Here is a 15,907-nt window from a genome sequence, read left to right on the forward strand (position 1 = left end):
CTTGCAATTTCATGTTTTCTGTGTGATAGATTTTAAAACTCACATCAATTTTAGGTTTAGAGAAAAGCTTTAGAGAAAAATGCAGAGAACTCCCAACATGAGATGCAGTTTACCTTAGGATGGGGCTCTGTCAATGAACTCGTGACAAATGACAGGCAAGAAGCAAGGGAGGGAGGGAGGGTTTATTTTGGTTCACACTTCAAAGATGTGGACTGAGATGCACTTTCTCTTATTCAGCTCAGGACAGAGTGGTGCCACTCACATGTGGAGTGGGATATCCTATATCAATTAACCTGATCTAGAACTTCCTCCACCGACTCATCCAGATGTTTGTCTCCTAGGCGATTCTCTAGTCTGTCAAGTTGACCGTCCATAGTGAGTTCCCAGCATCATTGACTGGCGGTGTTGTTCATTGGCATGGAGAGTCTGCTGCTCCCCTTCGGGATGGTGGAACATCAGACCACATAGTACTCGCCTGAGGAAAGAGCCAGATTCAGTAATCAAAGTATGGTTTCTATGGATTATGGAGCACTCCATACCATCATAAAGTCAGGGCAACATACAGAAGGCTTTGTGTGTGTCACCATGGTTCCATTTTTCCTTATAGCCTCCCACACTGGTGAGACACTTACTGGACAGGGAACCCACATGGATACATTGTCATTCACTAAAATACATAGCTTAGGTTGGGTTTACCATTGGTGGTCACTGTTTGATGGGTTCTCACGAGTGCATTAGTCCTAGTTCTATTATAGTTTTATCCAGGAAGGATGCACAGACCCTGCAGCTCTGTGTGCCTGTCTCCCACCCCAGCACTCAGCCTTCTGTACTTCATGGCAGTCTGCACAGATAGAGCAGGGTTGTCACTCAGTTAAGACCTGTTTCCTCCCCTGGATGGAACAAAGCTTGCGGCCACATCCACTGCCACATCTCCTGGATCTCTTATGGTACAGCCCATATAACAGCTTCCTGTCAATCAGCTACTCGTCAACTCTGTTGATGGATAAGGAGCTTGCAGACACCCTTGTGGGTGAGCAGCAAAGAGGAGGAGGATGAAAGAGGGTTCCTGGAACTGCTTGGAGCAGGTGGTGCTCAGGAGCAAAGAGGAATCCGCTTATGAGTCACTGTGGTCCATGCCCAGAGCCTCCCTTTAAGGCAAGAGATTGTCAAAGCAGTTGTCTTCAGGCAAAGCAGCTGAGAATCCACAGTAGGACCTCTTCTGGCAGTCAAGTATTTGCTCTTTCCCTCAAGGGGCGATGTGGGCTGGAGCCAAGGATTATGTCCTGGGTGCCAAGCTCTGAGATGCCCTGCCAGGACATGGTGTGGGCTATCTGAGTCTTCTGACTTTTGGAGTCACTTCCAGATCTTTTGGCCCAGTAAATGATTAAGCAGTTAAATAGACAGAGGCTCCTTAAAGAAACCAGCTTCCCTTCCTACCTGCCCCAGTTGCTCCTGAATTTACTGTCAGTGAGCCAGTTTCTAGGACAAACCTCACTGGTTTTTATTTTATTGCCAGAGCCTTGTGACCTTGAAGCCAATCAGTGAGTGACCTTACTTGTCCTGAAGTTTCCTAAGTCTCATCTCCTCTAAGACCTGAAGGAGTGGACCTCAGGATCCCTATGGTTCTCTTGGGAAGGGGCAGGCTACTGGTGGCCCCATTTGCCCAGAAGGCAGGGCAAGCCAGTGAAAATGCCCCCCCCCTTTTGCTACCTGGCCTTGCCAGCCTAGGTGCCCTGCGGCTGAATCAGATTGAGTTTCCTTGGCTTGAGCTATGTTCTCTTGTCCATATTTTCATCTGCTTGACTTTGCAAATTTGCTGCCTGCCAGCCGTATGACCTGGATTCACCGAGAACACCTCAGGCCTTTGCTTGGGCCCCTAGAGGCCCCTAGTTTATTTCAGGGCCAGGTAAGGACTAGGAAAGGATATGAAGCTGAAGATGAGGCCAAGATATGTAGTGTATTTTGATGTCAAATCTCGTCCTGTGACCTCCTTTTGGACCATTTCCCTGGTCCTTGAGCTTGCAGGGTGAGATCCTGTGATTCCCTGGGGTCTCCCCAGAACCACACAGTAAACAGATGGTTGCTGCAGCATTTGCACTCAGCCAACAACAGGGCTGCTTTTCTGTGTAAGGCAGGCCTCATACCCAGAATCCTCTGCTGGTTCCCGGTTCTAGGGGCTACAATGAAGCAGATTTCTGGGTTAAAAATATCAGACAAAACCCCCATTTCTGTGAACACTGAGAAAACCTAAACCTTTCAGGAGAAAGGTCACCCATGTCATCATGAATTCCTAGAGGGGACACAGGACCTGACTGACTGGGTGGCTTATATGATCACTGCCTTCCCCAAGACCCTGTAGCCATGGACTAGACTTCAAGTTTCAGAAATGAGCTAATCAGGACCCTGACCCCTGGGCCTAGTGGGGGGTTTTGTTGGTTGGGCTTTAGATTCTTAACCTGTTAGATGAGGTGGGTGCTCGATCACTGACCTTGGTCCCCTTAGGGGTAAGACACTGAGGTGACAGTAAAGAGGCTTCAGTGCGGTGGTTTTACCTGCCTGAATCCAGAGAATCCCAACATCTGTGGAATACTCGTCCTTTCAATATTTCTCTTCCCAGGTAGTGTCCACGCCACTTCCTCGAATTCAGGGTCCTCTGCTTTTGCTTGCAAATGAAAGATACATCTCAAGATGGGATAGATAGCTCTGTTTCTTTTCTGTAAAGTGGGTTCATAATTGTACACATGCTCATCAGCTGCTCATGAGAGCGCAGGCTCGCAGCAAAGCTATGAGCAGCCAATTATACATGTTCATTGCCAGTTATACATGGTCAGTTGCCAGCTCTATACACTCAGTTGCTGTACCAGCGTCTCCCTTTGGTCCAGTGGCTGTGACTCAGCCTCCCTTATCCCAAGTGGTGAAGAAGAGGGAGCACTAAAGCGACATTCTCACATATAGTTAATGGCCTTCTCTTCACTTATTAATGGCTGGGCTCACAAGCTGTGGCAACGGGGCTACAGAGCCAAGATGGTGTAGGCAGAGTGGGCATGGGCCTCTGTGCTAGGCTATCTCTCCCTGAGTACTCGGTGGTAGCACTAAAGGTTGAGTAGGGTCAGATGGGCTTGCTTGGGTCAAAAGTGTAGGGCAGGAGAGAGGACACATCCATCCAAGGGGACCCACTGTGTACTGACGAGCAGGAAGGAGTTAAAGTCACATGTATGGCCTTGGTGAGGAGATCTAACACATGGAGAGGAAACAAGATGCACGCTCTGGAAAACTTACAAATGAGCAACACAAGCCCCATCATACTGAGGGTCACAATCACCTTGGTAGACACAGCAAATCACAGGAAGTCACTGCTATGAAATGGAAGTCTGCGGTGTGATGTAATAAGGAAAGCTCCCAGGAAGAAGCCACTCCATGCACTCCACCTTTTACGAGGCTGATTGGAATGTCAAGGACCATGGAGAGGTTGGAATGTTGCCAGTCTACAGCCCACTAGTATTTATTTGGAGCTCTCTTCAGCCACCTTGATAGCCATTCCTTGCCCACCTCTGGGTCTGACCTAACATCCTCCTGGCAACCAGATGAAACTTTAGGAATGCACCAGACTCCCTGAGAACCCTAGCCTCCACCCCCGTAAAGGCCAGTCGTCCTCAGGCAGCCTCTGAGCCGCACAGCTAAGACCCCCCAGCATTGCTGTCAGTGCCCACCTGGTGTTTTCGAGAATATTTCTGGAGAGTATTGATTTACGACTTTCTTTGTTGTGCTTCAGAAAGGCTTCATGACACTGCTGCCTCATCGGAACATGGGGCTTGGCAAAGTTGGAAACCATGTCCCTGGGCCCCTGTCACTCATGTTCAGCTCAGGCATCCACTCTCTCTCTCATCCCCTTTGAGGTGGGAGCTTGGCCTCAGGACAGAGCTTGGAGGGAGGATAAAATGGGGACTGGTGACACAGAGAGGACCTGCTTGGCCTCCTTGATTGATGGCTTCTGCTTTTCCCCCAGGTGGAAAGCATCCTCCATGCCATAACCCAAACTGTATGTGCCCTATGTCTGAAATCTCCCATGACAAAAGCTTCCATGACGGGCTTATCCTTGTCACCAGACAAGGCTGATCTGCTGTTGGTTTTCTTTCCATTAAAGGATGATTTTGCTTCTAGAATTTCTTTCTTTTAAATATAAGAGCACTGGACTTAGACTCCAAAGCCTAGGGCTGGGATAAATCCTCACTACCTTGTGCCAGCCTGGGTTCCTGCAGCAGAACCTCAGCCTCCACAAACAGCATTAGGCCATTTGTCTGCTTAACACTCCCTGCTTTCTGAAACCCCAGGCTGTGCACTCTTTAGCTTTACAGTTCCCTGTCCTGCCTAACAAAAGAGGTTCCAGAACCTGAAACCCACCCATTCTCCTTCACTGACCCATACAGACAGTGCCTCTGGAACAAGTGGGTCCCTTCAACCATCTGGTCTCAGAGATCCACAGCCAACAAAGACAAGGCTCGGGCTCTGCACCCTGTATGAACTTTGCTGTCTCTGGCTGATACTTCAGGGTTTATTTGGTGACACCTCTTCCAGGAAGCCTTCCTAAATGGCCACCTTTGTTCCCACAGACTCTCTGTTAATCCAGATCAACCAACTTAATCAGCACAGCTCAGGGAAATCATCCCTAAATGTCACATTTCCACTAGATTACAGCATCCCAAAGGCAGACACTAGGTCTTAGGTTCCTTTGTTTGCTTAGCAGTGATTGCACAGGTTCTAGCTCCATGGCATTCAGATATCAGCTCGATAATGGCAGGATTCTGTCTGCTTTGTTCATCTGTGTAGTCCAAGTACATGGCACATGGCTGACATGTGGCATGTGGCAACCTCTGGTTACCAACTGAAGGGATAAATGGCTGATTGGCTCTAGAGAGGTGTGTTCTACTACTACTCAGATGGTGTGTGAGTTTGGGCAAGACACTTTACGTCCCTGAGCCTCCCTTCCCCTCTAACTGGGGATATTAATGGTATTGCTTTCAGAGGGTCACTCTGAAGGCTAAGCAAAGATGCACGGGACAGTCAAATGTCAGCCACATGGCCTCAGATGCTTACACATGAATCTAAGCCTGACCCCAAAGGCCTGGGATAAATTCCCAGTGGGCCTTGAGGTTGTCTTTCTGAGCTCAGAGCTCCCTCACTTTCCTGGGTGGTCCATGGGAAAGGGTTAACAGATCTGTGCTCCTTCTCTTTGGCCAGAAGCTGGTGACCTCTGGGGGTCACCTCTGACTGCTGGGTCATCAGAGGCTTTGTGTAGGGGCTGTTGATGGTTGGACAGCTCTACCGAGTCTTCAGGGCCCAGCTGGACAATGCTGCCAAGGTCACAGTCCCCTTTGCCTCAATGGCTCTTTCTTCAAATAGAGGCAGCCCCTTTGGAAGCTATGGGCAGCTAAGTCAGCCAGCTGTCTGAGGCCTCTCAGGTCCCTTTGAGTCCCAAGATGTGAGGCAGGCCAGCATGAAGGAGAGATAGGCTTCCATGGTGCTTTTACACTGTGGCATCATGACTGGGCTTCATCTCTCTAAGTGTGTGAGTGGGAAAAGCTACCTTTAAACATGCTGGGATTATCTCACTTCTCTGAGAAAGCAACACCACTCACCAGTCATGAGCGACTTAATATGGGACATAAGAGAAAAAAGTCTGGCATGGGGCATGGTTACTGTAATGTTTGCCCAGCATATGTGAGGCCGCATGTTCAATTTTCAGCACAGAGAAAAAAATCATAACAAAGAAATACAGGGCGTGCGGTACACAGCTGTGAGGGCTGATACTGGGTGCGGCCCTCCTGTGCTGGGGAGAGCAACCCAGAAACCCAGGTCTCCATGACTCCTTGCATATGGGTGTTTGTGCATGGCAGTGCTAACCCCGTGTCCTACATAACTGGAAATCTAGGGCACCAGGAATGAGAAAAGGCTCTCATAAGACATACATACCACTGAGCATGTCTGTGCACACAATGAAAAAGAAACATTTGGGATCCAGGTCAGAGGTCCAATGCTGCTTGTCTTGGCCAAGGTCTCCAGGGTACAGCTTCTATGCTCTACAGCTGCTCACTGGAGCTTCACCCTCCTTCCTTCAGTGCTGCCTGCTCTTGTTTGCCGGGCAGAACTTGTCCTTCACAGCAGGATCAAACCCCCTTTCTAAGCTTTCCTACTGCAGCTGATTTATCTCACACTGCCCTTGTCACAGTTGACAGACACGTTCTGTTCATTTGTAGTAATCAATTTACGAGTGTCCTCTACCAAACAGGGGGTCAGCCGTACAGAGGTCAGAGGTCCCGTGTGATTTCGCTGTCCATTTTTTCTCCAACACCTGTTGGGCAGGTGGCAGTGAAGATACTTGATCAGATATCTAACTCTAGATGAGCATCCAGAGAGCTAGGTAGAAGATAAATGGACGGTGGAGCGAGTAGTGGATGGGTGGATGAATGGATGAAAGGAAGGATGTGTGAATAGATTGATAGGTAGAAGATAAACAGATGGAAGATGGATGGAAGGTGGAGGGATGGATAGATGGGTAGAGGGCAGACAGAGGTTGAACGTGGATGGATGGGTGGATGGATGGATGGATGGATGGATGGATAGATATTACAGATATGAGTACATAAGGAGCAAATTGTCCATTTGAAACACAATACCTGTCTAGATGTAGAGTTAATTAACAGTAACTCAAGAGGTTTTGTGTCACAGGGTCCTGTTCCCAGTGCTAGAAGGCCTAGTCCCATGAGAGGAGGAAGAAGATTATAGCCAGTTGTATGGAAGCCTAGCACTGTCTCTACTGGCAGGGAATGGTATGTACGCCCCCTCCAACCCCCATGAAGCAGGTAATGTGCCGTCTAAAGACTAAAGGACACTTCTGCTCACAGGGAGCACCTCGTCTCACTGGTCTCCCAGAGTGTAGAGGAGGAAATGAGAGTGTACCCCACGCCTAAGCTGGCATGGGACAGTGGTGGGGGTTGTGCTTTTTCCCCACCTGGCTGAAAAAACAAAGTGTAAGGAAGCAGGGCGTCCTGCGTGGCTTGGCAGCCCCCAGAGCTGTGATTCCTCTTATGGGGTAGAGCTTGGGTTTAACAGCAGGTGGAGAGCTCTGCCTCCTCTCCTGCCAACAGCTTAGTTAGTGCTCTGGTCTCCCAGATGCAGAAAGAATGGGCAACCACCCAAGCGAAGGGGATGGCCAGGTCAGAGTCTTTGCCTGGAGAAGGGATGTCGGATTCAAGGGGAAAGGTTAAGAGCTACAGAAATGGCCCAGCTAACAACAGTAGATACAGATTCCTATTTCCAAACAGATGTAGGAAATTTTAAGAGGGAAAATATCTGCCGACATAATTCTGAGTGTAATGAAGCAGCATAGTTACTCAGCTCTAGTTAATACGGAGGGAAGGACATGCTCATGCGCATGCGTATGGGTAGGTCCTGCTCCCCTGTGCATCCTGCTCCCCTGCGCATGCGTATGCGTATGAGTATGGCCTGCTCTCCTAAGACTTTTTTTTTTTTTTTTTGAAAGGGCAACTCCCTAGAGGCAGAATCAGAACTGCATGCCTGCAGGACAGGGCAGGTCACACAGATGAGGGAGAGGCTCCAGCTTGGTGGAAAAACACGGTGTGGACAGGCTGCAGTGTCAGGCACACAAAAAAGAAGGGTGTGGACTGTGGCCAAGCAGAGCACCCAAGGAGAGAGCACAAAGCTACAGCCAGCTCCAGGTGCCGTGGTGGAGGGAAGACAGGTCAGAGTGGCTGTTTGGATTCAGACAGGAAACCTGATTGTATATTGTAATGACTAGCTGAGATATTCTTTCAAGCCATTGTTTGCCCACCCTGCAAACAAAGAGAGCCATCCGGCCAGTGCCTCCCTCTGCTCCTGCTAACTAAAGTCCACATTGTGCCATTGTGCTGCTATGGGTGCTTCTGCTATGATCTGTAGCTCTCCCAGAGGTGTCGCAGTGGGGGTCAGGATGCGGCATATGGGCCCTCATCCGACCTCCAGTGTGACTAACTCTCCACTTCGAGAACTATCAGATATTATGGGACATTCTGTTACTTTGAGTCTAAAATCCCACAGAAAACGGAGGAGCAGGGAAGACTGAACGTAGGATGCTAACAATTTTACCTCCCTCCTACCAGTGTCCAAGTATGCATGATGCCTTTTCTCCCTCCTGTGGTGCTCTATTGGAGGAACACAGCCCTGCTTTCTTATGCGTTATACTGTGTAGATAGTGTGTTGTATACACGTACATGTCTCTTGGCACCAGATTACAGGAGCTCCTGAAGGAGACATGTTGAGGTGCATGCTTGTTTGAGGACTTAAAAAAATGCCAGGGGATCACTCCACCAACATTCCCCACTGGAGGGGGATGGGAGCACCTATTTGTACTTCCGGGGCACTTGGCGTCCATGACCAGGGCGTCCTGAGCTCACTTGAACATGCTCAGGGAGAGAAAAAGCTCCCACTCTTCAGGCTGGCTCCTCCAGCTCTGTGCCTTCCTGTGCTCTGATCTTGCTGCTCTGCAGGTGCTCCTTGGTGACTCATCTGCCCCTGGGGACCCCTTGAGGGATGCTGAGGGGTCTTCCCTGGGCCGATTCTCTCCAGGCATTCAGGCCTGGGCTGGAGCTAAAATTGTTCTCTCTACCTTGCTTTGTCTTACTACCGGCTGTTCTGTGTTTCAGCCTGGGGACTCACTTTCCCGGCTGCACCACCCGCACCCGGACTCTTATGTTTTTCTTTCTTTTAACCTCATTCCTTATTAAATCTCCCTGTAAAATTGCCCAAGGTCGTTTATTTGCATAACTAAGGGGAGACAATGATTAAGTCTGAGAGAATACACACGCTCTTGTCACGCCCCTTTTGACCTGGTGGGACCTGTAGAACTCCTTGTGGGCGCTAATCCTCCTGACCCAACAGGAACAAGGCTCAGGCCACCAGAGCAGGTACTGTGTGAACAATTTCCCCTCATGACTGTGTGGTTGGTTGGAAATTTCTGCTGTCAGCGTCAATGAGCATTCACATGGCAAGCCCAGGAAAATTCCAACTCAAAATTCAAAGTGTGAGGCCTGATAAATGCATGCTGCTTCACAGTCATTCTGCTGACAAGGAGAGAGTTATGTTGGACCCTTGGGGGTTGTGTATATATGTGAAGAATAATCTCCTACCCATGTCATTATACAATTAATTCCCAAAGTCAGACACACTCAAAAGATACGGCTTTAGTTTTGTTTTTTTGTTTTTGTTTTTTCGTTTTTGTTTTTTTGTTTTATATCTTTTACTAAAAGGTAGGATTCTTTTATTGGTGTTATTTTATTGTTGGTCTCAATTAAAAAACTCCTAAGACATTAATTAAGATCAATGACTGCACCGTTAACCTTTTTGATTAGCTACACACTTTTCCACTGTGTGGGTGACTCAGGATTTATTTCACTGTTTCCCAGGTGTTGATGGCCATGTGAAGGTTGTTTCCCGGGTCTTTACCACAAGGCACGGTGCTGCAATTTAGTAAATGGCATAGACTTCGATACCCCCTGCAAGGGGTTACCTCATCAAAAGGTGCTTGTACTTTGTATTTTAGTAGGTGTGGCCTGGTTATTGCAGGAAGTCACATGTCTTGCTCTTTGCTGTTACCGTCTTTGCTCTTTGGTATCCCCCTCCCCAGGCTGCCTAGAAGTCGGGGTGACTCCAGTGCAGAACTGCTCCTGGCTAACTACTTACTGCTGAGGTTCTCTTGCAGGGCAGTGCTTTGTGTGTATGGAGGTGGCTGGGGGCCGGAACTGCCCCATTGCCCAACAGAAGCAACTGCAAACTGCAAACACTACTTCCCATGTGTTCTCCGAAGCCTCCTGGGGTCTTAGCATCTCTTAGGTGGTACAGGGTCTGAGGTGCTCCTTCAGCCTTTCTGCATCCCCATAACCTACCTGCCCCCACACTGCCGGCTGGCAGGGATAGAAGGCCCGGGGCCTCTGGCAGCCAGTCAGTGAGGCTCCACATCTGCAAAAGTCCAGGGTCTGTTTGCTTAGGCTTCTGAGGTTAAGGTGCACGTGTGCATGTGAGATCCACTCTCACCCGCTCATGCACTTGTGCACACATGTGCACGCAGCAGCTGCTGTCAGTATGACTGACCTCCTTCCTCAGGTCACCAAGTGCTGTGGCTTCCCTCACCTGGTGGACTGCCTTCAGCTTTGCCACATGCTTCGGCCTTTGGAAGCAATGCGTCCTACATTCCAGGATTGCTAGGCCCTCTAGGCCTCCTGCCATTCATACACTTTCACCCTTAAATCCACTTAATGCAAGGGGGGAAAAAACCCACAGCTTAGCCTTATTCAAAGCTATTGTGTTTATGCAATCATAGGTTAGGTATCCGATTTAAGATTTACATATGTGATAGATACAAAAATATGGACACCTGTGGATTTCCATCAGTGTGGTTCCATAGACACTTTAACCTCCGATAAAAGGGATGGGTGGGAATGCACATCGGTGGTCTGGATTAAATCTTTAACTGAGGACTAAATCATCCCCTGAGTCTCTGGCTGTTTGTGTTAGCACTTCCCTCGGTTCTACCATGCATCCTTCAAAGCGTGCCTTCTGGGGGCTCTGGAATGTACAGTGTATTAGCAAAGTCACTCCACTGCACCATGGAACCCAGGGACTGATCCATATGTACACATGTCCATATGCCTGTAAGGTCTGAAACACTGTGCTCATTCATTAGGACATATGGGCATGTGAACATGTGTACATACTAGATCACTTGCTTTGTGGTCTTAACATACATCCATATACCAGGCGTTCATCTGTCCCTCTGCTTCTCAGCATTACCACCTGTCAGCAAGTGACAACATTGCCCCGGAAGTACTTCTCATCTTCACTTTAAAGGTGATTGTTTGTTTTGTTTTAGGGGATCTGGTTTCCATGCATCATGCACAGGAAGACACCATTACATCAAAACAAGCAGGTGTGGCATAGCCCTCCTCAGTTACCAGCTCCCAGATGGAAAAACGTGTTTCCTGTTTCCTGTATCACAGATGCTTCTGTGAGAGACTCGACCTCCCTTCTCCTTGAACAGCATCCTCCCCTGAGACTCAGTGGCCCGTGCAGGGGTCAAGCCCAGAACCTCTCCCTTTGTGGTAGAAAGGAAAGGACTGGAAGTTTGGAGAAGAAGAGAAAAAGAGGAGGGGACGGAGGAAGGAAAAGAGAAAAGAGGGAAGGGGAAGGGGAAGGGAAGGAGGCAGATGCCCAGACAGATGGACTGGGCCCTGGGCTCTGCACTCCTAACTAATTCCCTCCCCAGTCCCCAGGCAGGTCACTGAATGAGACCAGCCTTAGCATCTGGGATGCCTCCAGGATGAAGCTAATAAGTCTGGCTTAGAAGAGCTTCCTGCCTCCCCACAGGCAGAAGGAAGCTGAAAGGTTCCCAGGGAAGCTGAGCAGCAGCCTGTCTTTGACACTGGGTGAAGCCCTTTATTAGGGAGTCATGGCCACAAGCAGTGACTATAAGACCGAGAATGCAGAGACAATGGTGAGTGTGCTGAGACCTTTGACTGACCTGGTTGCTGGCTTCTGGGCCTTACCACTGGATACTGTCTCCTTCGAAGCCTTCCTCAGCCCTTAGGGACTGTGTAAGCCTTAAACTCCTAACCGCTGCCCGGCTGTCCACAGGAAAGCTATGAATGCAAGATCACAGGGCAGAGAGAGAGCTACAGTGGCTGGGGAGTGCTTGGCACACCACTGAAATGATTGGTGAGAGAGAAGCAGAGGCAGGAAAAGGCCCAAACCAGTTTCCTGGACAACGTGACTAGAAGAAGCCTGCACTACTTTGGCAAGCCAGAACCTTGGAGACACTCAAGTGGTCAAGGTTGGTACCATTACTAACTGGAGATAGGACCTCCAGCCAGATATCCTGGGCCTCAAGGCTCCTGGTGAAGTGGAGTCTTCCTGGGTTACAGGAACAAGGTCAGGGCAGCCACCTGGAAATCCCTTCCCAAACAGCAAGCATCTCTCACTGGCCACCGTGACTGTGAAATCAAGTTAGGCTGAATGGCATGGGAGACGCCATAGATAAGAACTTAACCCATAAGATGAGTACCTGATGCCCAGATAAAGGAGTAGGGGGTGGACAAAGGGTCTTACGCTCCTCTCAGACCTGTAGTCCAGATTCTAGAGCAAGACACCCTGCTCAGAGCTCCTGTGTTCATGCAATAAGCAGATCTGTCATTTACTCTCTCCCAGTCATCTCCTCTGTGGCAGCCAGACTGGAAAAAAAAATCATAGGTCCGGACTGGAGGAGGGGTGAGGACCTCCACCTCCCCAGCCCCCCAGCACTACACTGGCTCATTTCACGGGCAAGAGTGATTGATTATACCTCTGACCATTGGTAATTAGCTCAGTCTCTAATTTTCACAGAGGGTAGGCAGTGGGGCTAACCATTCTAACACAGTAGACCTGCCTTGTTGGCTGTCCTGGTTGGTGATCAGCCTCATTTTGAAGCTGTTGGGACAGTCCAGCCTCCAGTCTGTTCTTCATCCCAAAAGGCTGGGGATACTGGCCAAGCCCCGGGGCTCTCAGAAGCCACTATGCCAGAAACCAGAGAGTCAGAGAAAAAGTTGTAACAAAGTTATAACCAAGGACTCTCCCATCTCACTCATCACTTGGCAACTAAAGAGTTTGTGAGCCTAGACAAGGGCTAGATGCACACCTACCACAGTAGCAGCCTGGTCTGTGCTTGAGGCCCACACAGTAGGGACCAGTCATCAATGAGATCAGGTCAAATCAGACATCGACCTGCCTGATCATCAAGAACATCTTGAATGAGGTTGCTGAACAGTAAAGGGTTGAGTAGTTTGTCAAAGTCCTTCTAAATTCATAAGCGATAGTTCAGCAGCCAGACCCTAGCGTCTTTCCAGGGCATGTGATCTGGCCCTGTCCATGGTCTCTGATGGTTGTCCTCCTGTGTATGCTGTTGGAACCCAGAACCTCTAGTCTGAAAGGAAGGTGCCCGGAAGCCCAGTGGATGCTTGGTATCCTTTATACAACACTTGTACCAGGCATAGCTGTCACTGACCGTGCTGGGCTTCACATGCAGCCTCCAGGAGTCCAGAATCTGGTGTCAGGACATCATGGGGCCAGCGAGCAAGCAGTTGTGAAGTCTACTTTCCATCACCCATGCCTTTCCTCAGTTTCCCCCATCTGCAAGATTAAGGATAATGGTACTCAACCAATTCATTTTATTGACCTGTTGACAGACTGATGCACTATGGTCTGCCTGCGTATCTTCAGTTTCCACCTCCACAGAGGCAACGAATTACAGGTTTAAAATAGAAGACGTGGACGGATCTTTTCTGGACATCCTCTTCTAAACTGTAACCATTTGCATGCTATTTATGTGTTAGGAATGCAAAGACCTATATGAAAGGACTTTGTCACCTCATGTGTGATGGCAGCCATTTTATATCAGGGACTGTCAGTTATTCAGGGCTCCAGACGTCTCTCCTCTGTGAACAGCAAAGGACTAATGCACATCCAAGCACATCCTATTAAGAATGCATCACTGTTCGCTGGAACCTTCTAGTCCTCTCTGTTCCTGGGGTCCTTCCTAGCTGTTTAGCTGACAGACTGGATCTCTATCTCCTGACCCCTCCCTCAGCTGCCCCAGTTCCCAATGATTCAATTTATTGCTGCTCTGCAGGTCAGACCTTCATGCTGTACCCCACTTGCCCAGTCAACTCAACTGGGACTCAGACTGAGCCATGCCTCACTGCAGCCCAGATCTTATGTAAATCCATTGCCTCTGGGTAGCATTCCAGCATTCCCTGTGTCTGACTCCAAGACCTCACCCAGTGCTCTTAGAGATCGCCACTTTCTTTGCTTTCTGGTGTTTTGTTTTGTTTTTTGTTTTCTTCCACCTACAAGAAACATAGAGGTTGAATTCATTTATGTCCTGTTTAGTGTTTAGTCAGGAAGTGGCAAGTTGAAGTCTGTGGAATTCTTATCCTTGTGAGCCCAGAACATAGCTGTACACAGAGAGAGTGGCTTATAATGCTGGAGGGTGGGGAGTTGTCTTAGATAGGGCTTTACTGCTATGAACAGACACCATGACTGAGGCAAGTCTTATAAAGGACAACATTTAGTTGGGGCTGGCTTACAGGTTCAGAGGCTCAGTCCATTATCATCAAGGCAGGAACATGGCAGCTCTAAGCAGGCATGGTGCAGAAGGAGCTGAGAGTTTACATCTTCATCTGAAGGCTGCTAGTGGAAAACTGACCTCTGGGCAGCTAGGATGAGGGTCATAAAGCCCACACCCACAGTGACACACCTACTCCAACAGGGCCACACCTTCTAATAGTGCCACTCCCTGGGCTGAGCACAGGCAAACCATAACAAGAGATCTAGATTCTGCAGGATGGACCAGCAGCTGCAGACTCAGGACAGCTAGCTGACGCTGGAGATTTCTCCTTTGTTCTAAGGGGCCTTCTTCAACCATCAGGGGATTTGTTTGTTTGTTTGTTTGTTTGTTTGTTTGTTTAGTTAGACATGGTCTTTCTATGTAGTATCATCTGTCCTGGAACTTACTATGTTGACCAGATTGGCCAGAAACTCACAAGAGGTCTGCCTGCCTCTGCCTCTCAGGCATTGGAATTAAAAGGCATGAGCCACCAAACACAGCTGCCACTTTCAACCACTAGATGAGGTCTACCCACACTATGAAGGGTACGTGAGGTTTTTTCAGTGTTTGTCCATTTTAACGTTAATCTCATCCCCACGCCTGCCCCCTCTAGCTGACACAGAACCTTAACTGTCACCTCTATTAACTGCACAGTTCACTTCCCCATGCTAAGGAGAATGCAGTGTAAACAAGACTCCTGGCATCCCTTTTAAGCAAGGAGCCCATCTCTATTCTGTCTCCTTCAGAGGTTTGAGTTTGAGGTCCTCTCCATCCCTCTGATTGTATTTGTTCTTCTGATGAAGGTGAATCCACTGCTGACCCCACACAACCCTCTTTCTGGAGTCCTGGGCATCTGGCTACCCTGGGGAATGACAACTTTGGCTTCCCCCCACTTCATCCACTGCTCCTCCAGCTTCTGTGGGCTGGGAATTCTGCCTCCCTCTCACTAAGAATGACCATGAGAGCCAGGCTGAGCTAATTGCCACCCTCTCTGGGCAGGTGTGGAATCAATACTAATGATAAGAAAACAGTCTCTCAGCCTCACAGACCAGAACAGGATTGAGGGGGCCAGAGAAGCAACAACGATATTAACTAATATCCTTATACCCTTTCCTCTGTTTCTGTTGTTTAAGCTTACCTCTGCTTTTTCCAACAAGCCAGTCATACACACACACACACACACACACACACACACACACACACACACTCATTCACACCACTCACACTCTCTCACATACTCACACACTCACACACACTCATACACACTCATACACATACACCCACACTCACAACACTCACACACACACAACACTCACACTTACAACATTCACTCTCACACACACAACACTCACATATTCCCACACTCGCACACTCATACACATTCACACACACTCACAACACACACATACACACTCACACACATATTCACATGCACACACACATAACACACTCCCATTCACACACATTCACCCACTCACACACACTCACCACACACACACTCACTCACTCACACCACTCACACTCTCACATACTTACACACACTCATACACACTCATACATACTCATACACACAATTCACATACACTCACACCACTTACACACACTCACACACACTCATACACACACAACACTCACTCTTACAACACTCTCTCTCACACACACACACTTACAACACTCACACTCACACACATTCACACACACACTCATAAACACTCACAACAC

At 48.7% G+C, this 15,907-nt stretch overlaps 1 long non-coding RNA gene across 1 annotated transcript; it reads right to left on the reverse strand.

Moving 5' to 3' along the window:
* Positions 1 to 12,360: 12,360 nt before the first annotated feature.
* Gm39674 lies at positions 12,361 to 14,204 on the reverse strand. Its single transcript, XR_872342.3, has 3 exons — positions 14,166 to 14,204; positions 12,723 to 13,209; positions 12,361 to 12,594 (listed from the first exon to the last, which is right to left on the reverse strand). It is a non-coding gene; the product is annotated as a predicted gene, 39674 (long non-coding RNA).
* Between the last annotated feature and the right edge of the window lie 1,703 nt (positions 14,205 to 15,907).

This window comes from Mus musculus, chromosome 11 (assembly GCF_000001635.26).
Source record: "Mus musculus strain C57BL/6J chromosome 11, GRCm38.p6 C57BL/6J".
Classification (NCBI taxonomy): domain Eukaryota; kingdom Metazoa; phylum Chordata; class Mammalia; order Rodentia; family Muridae; genus Mus; species Mus musculus.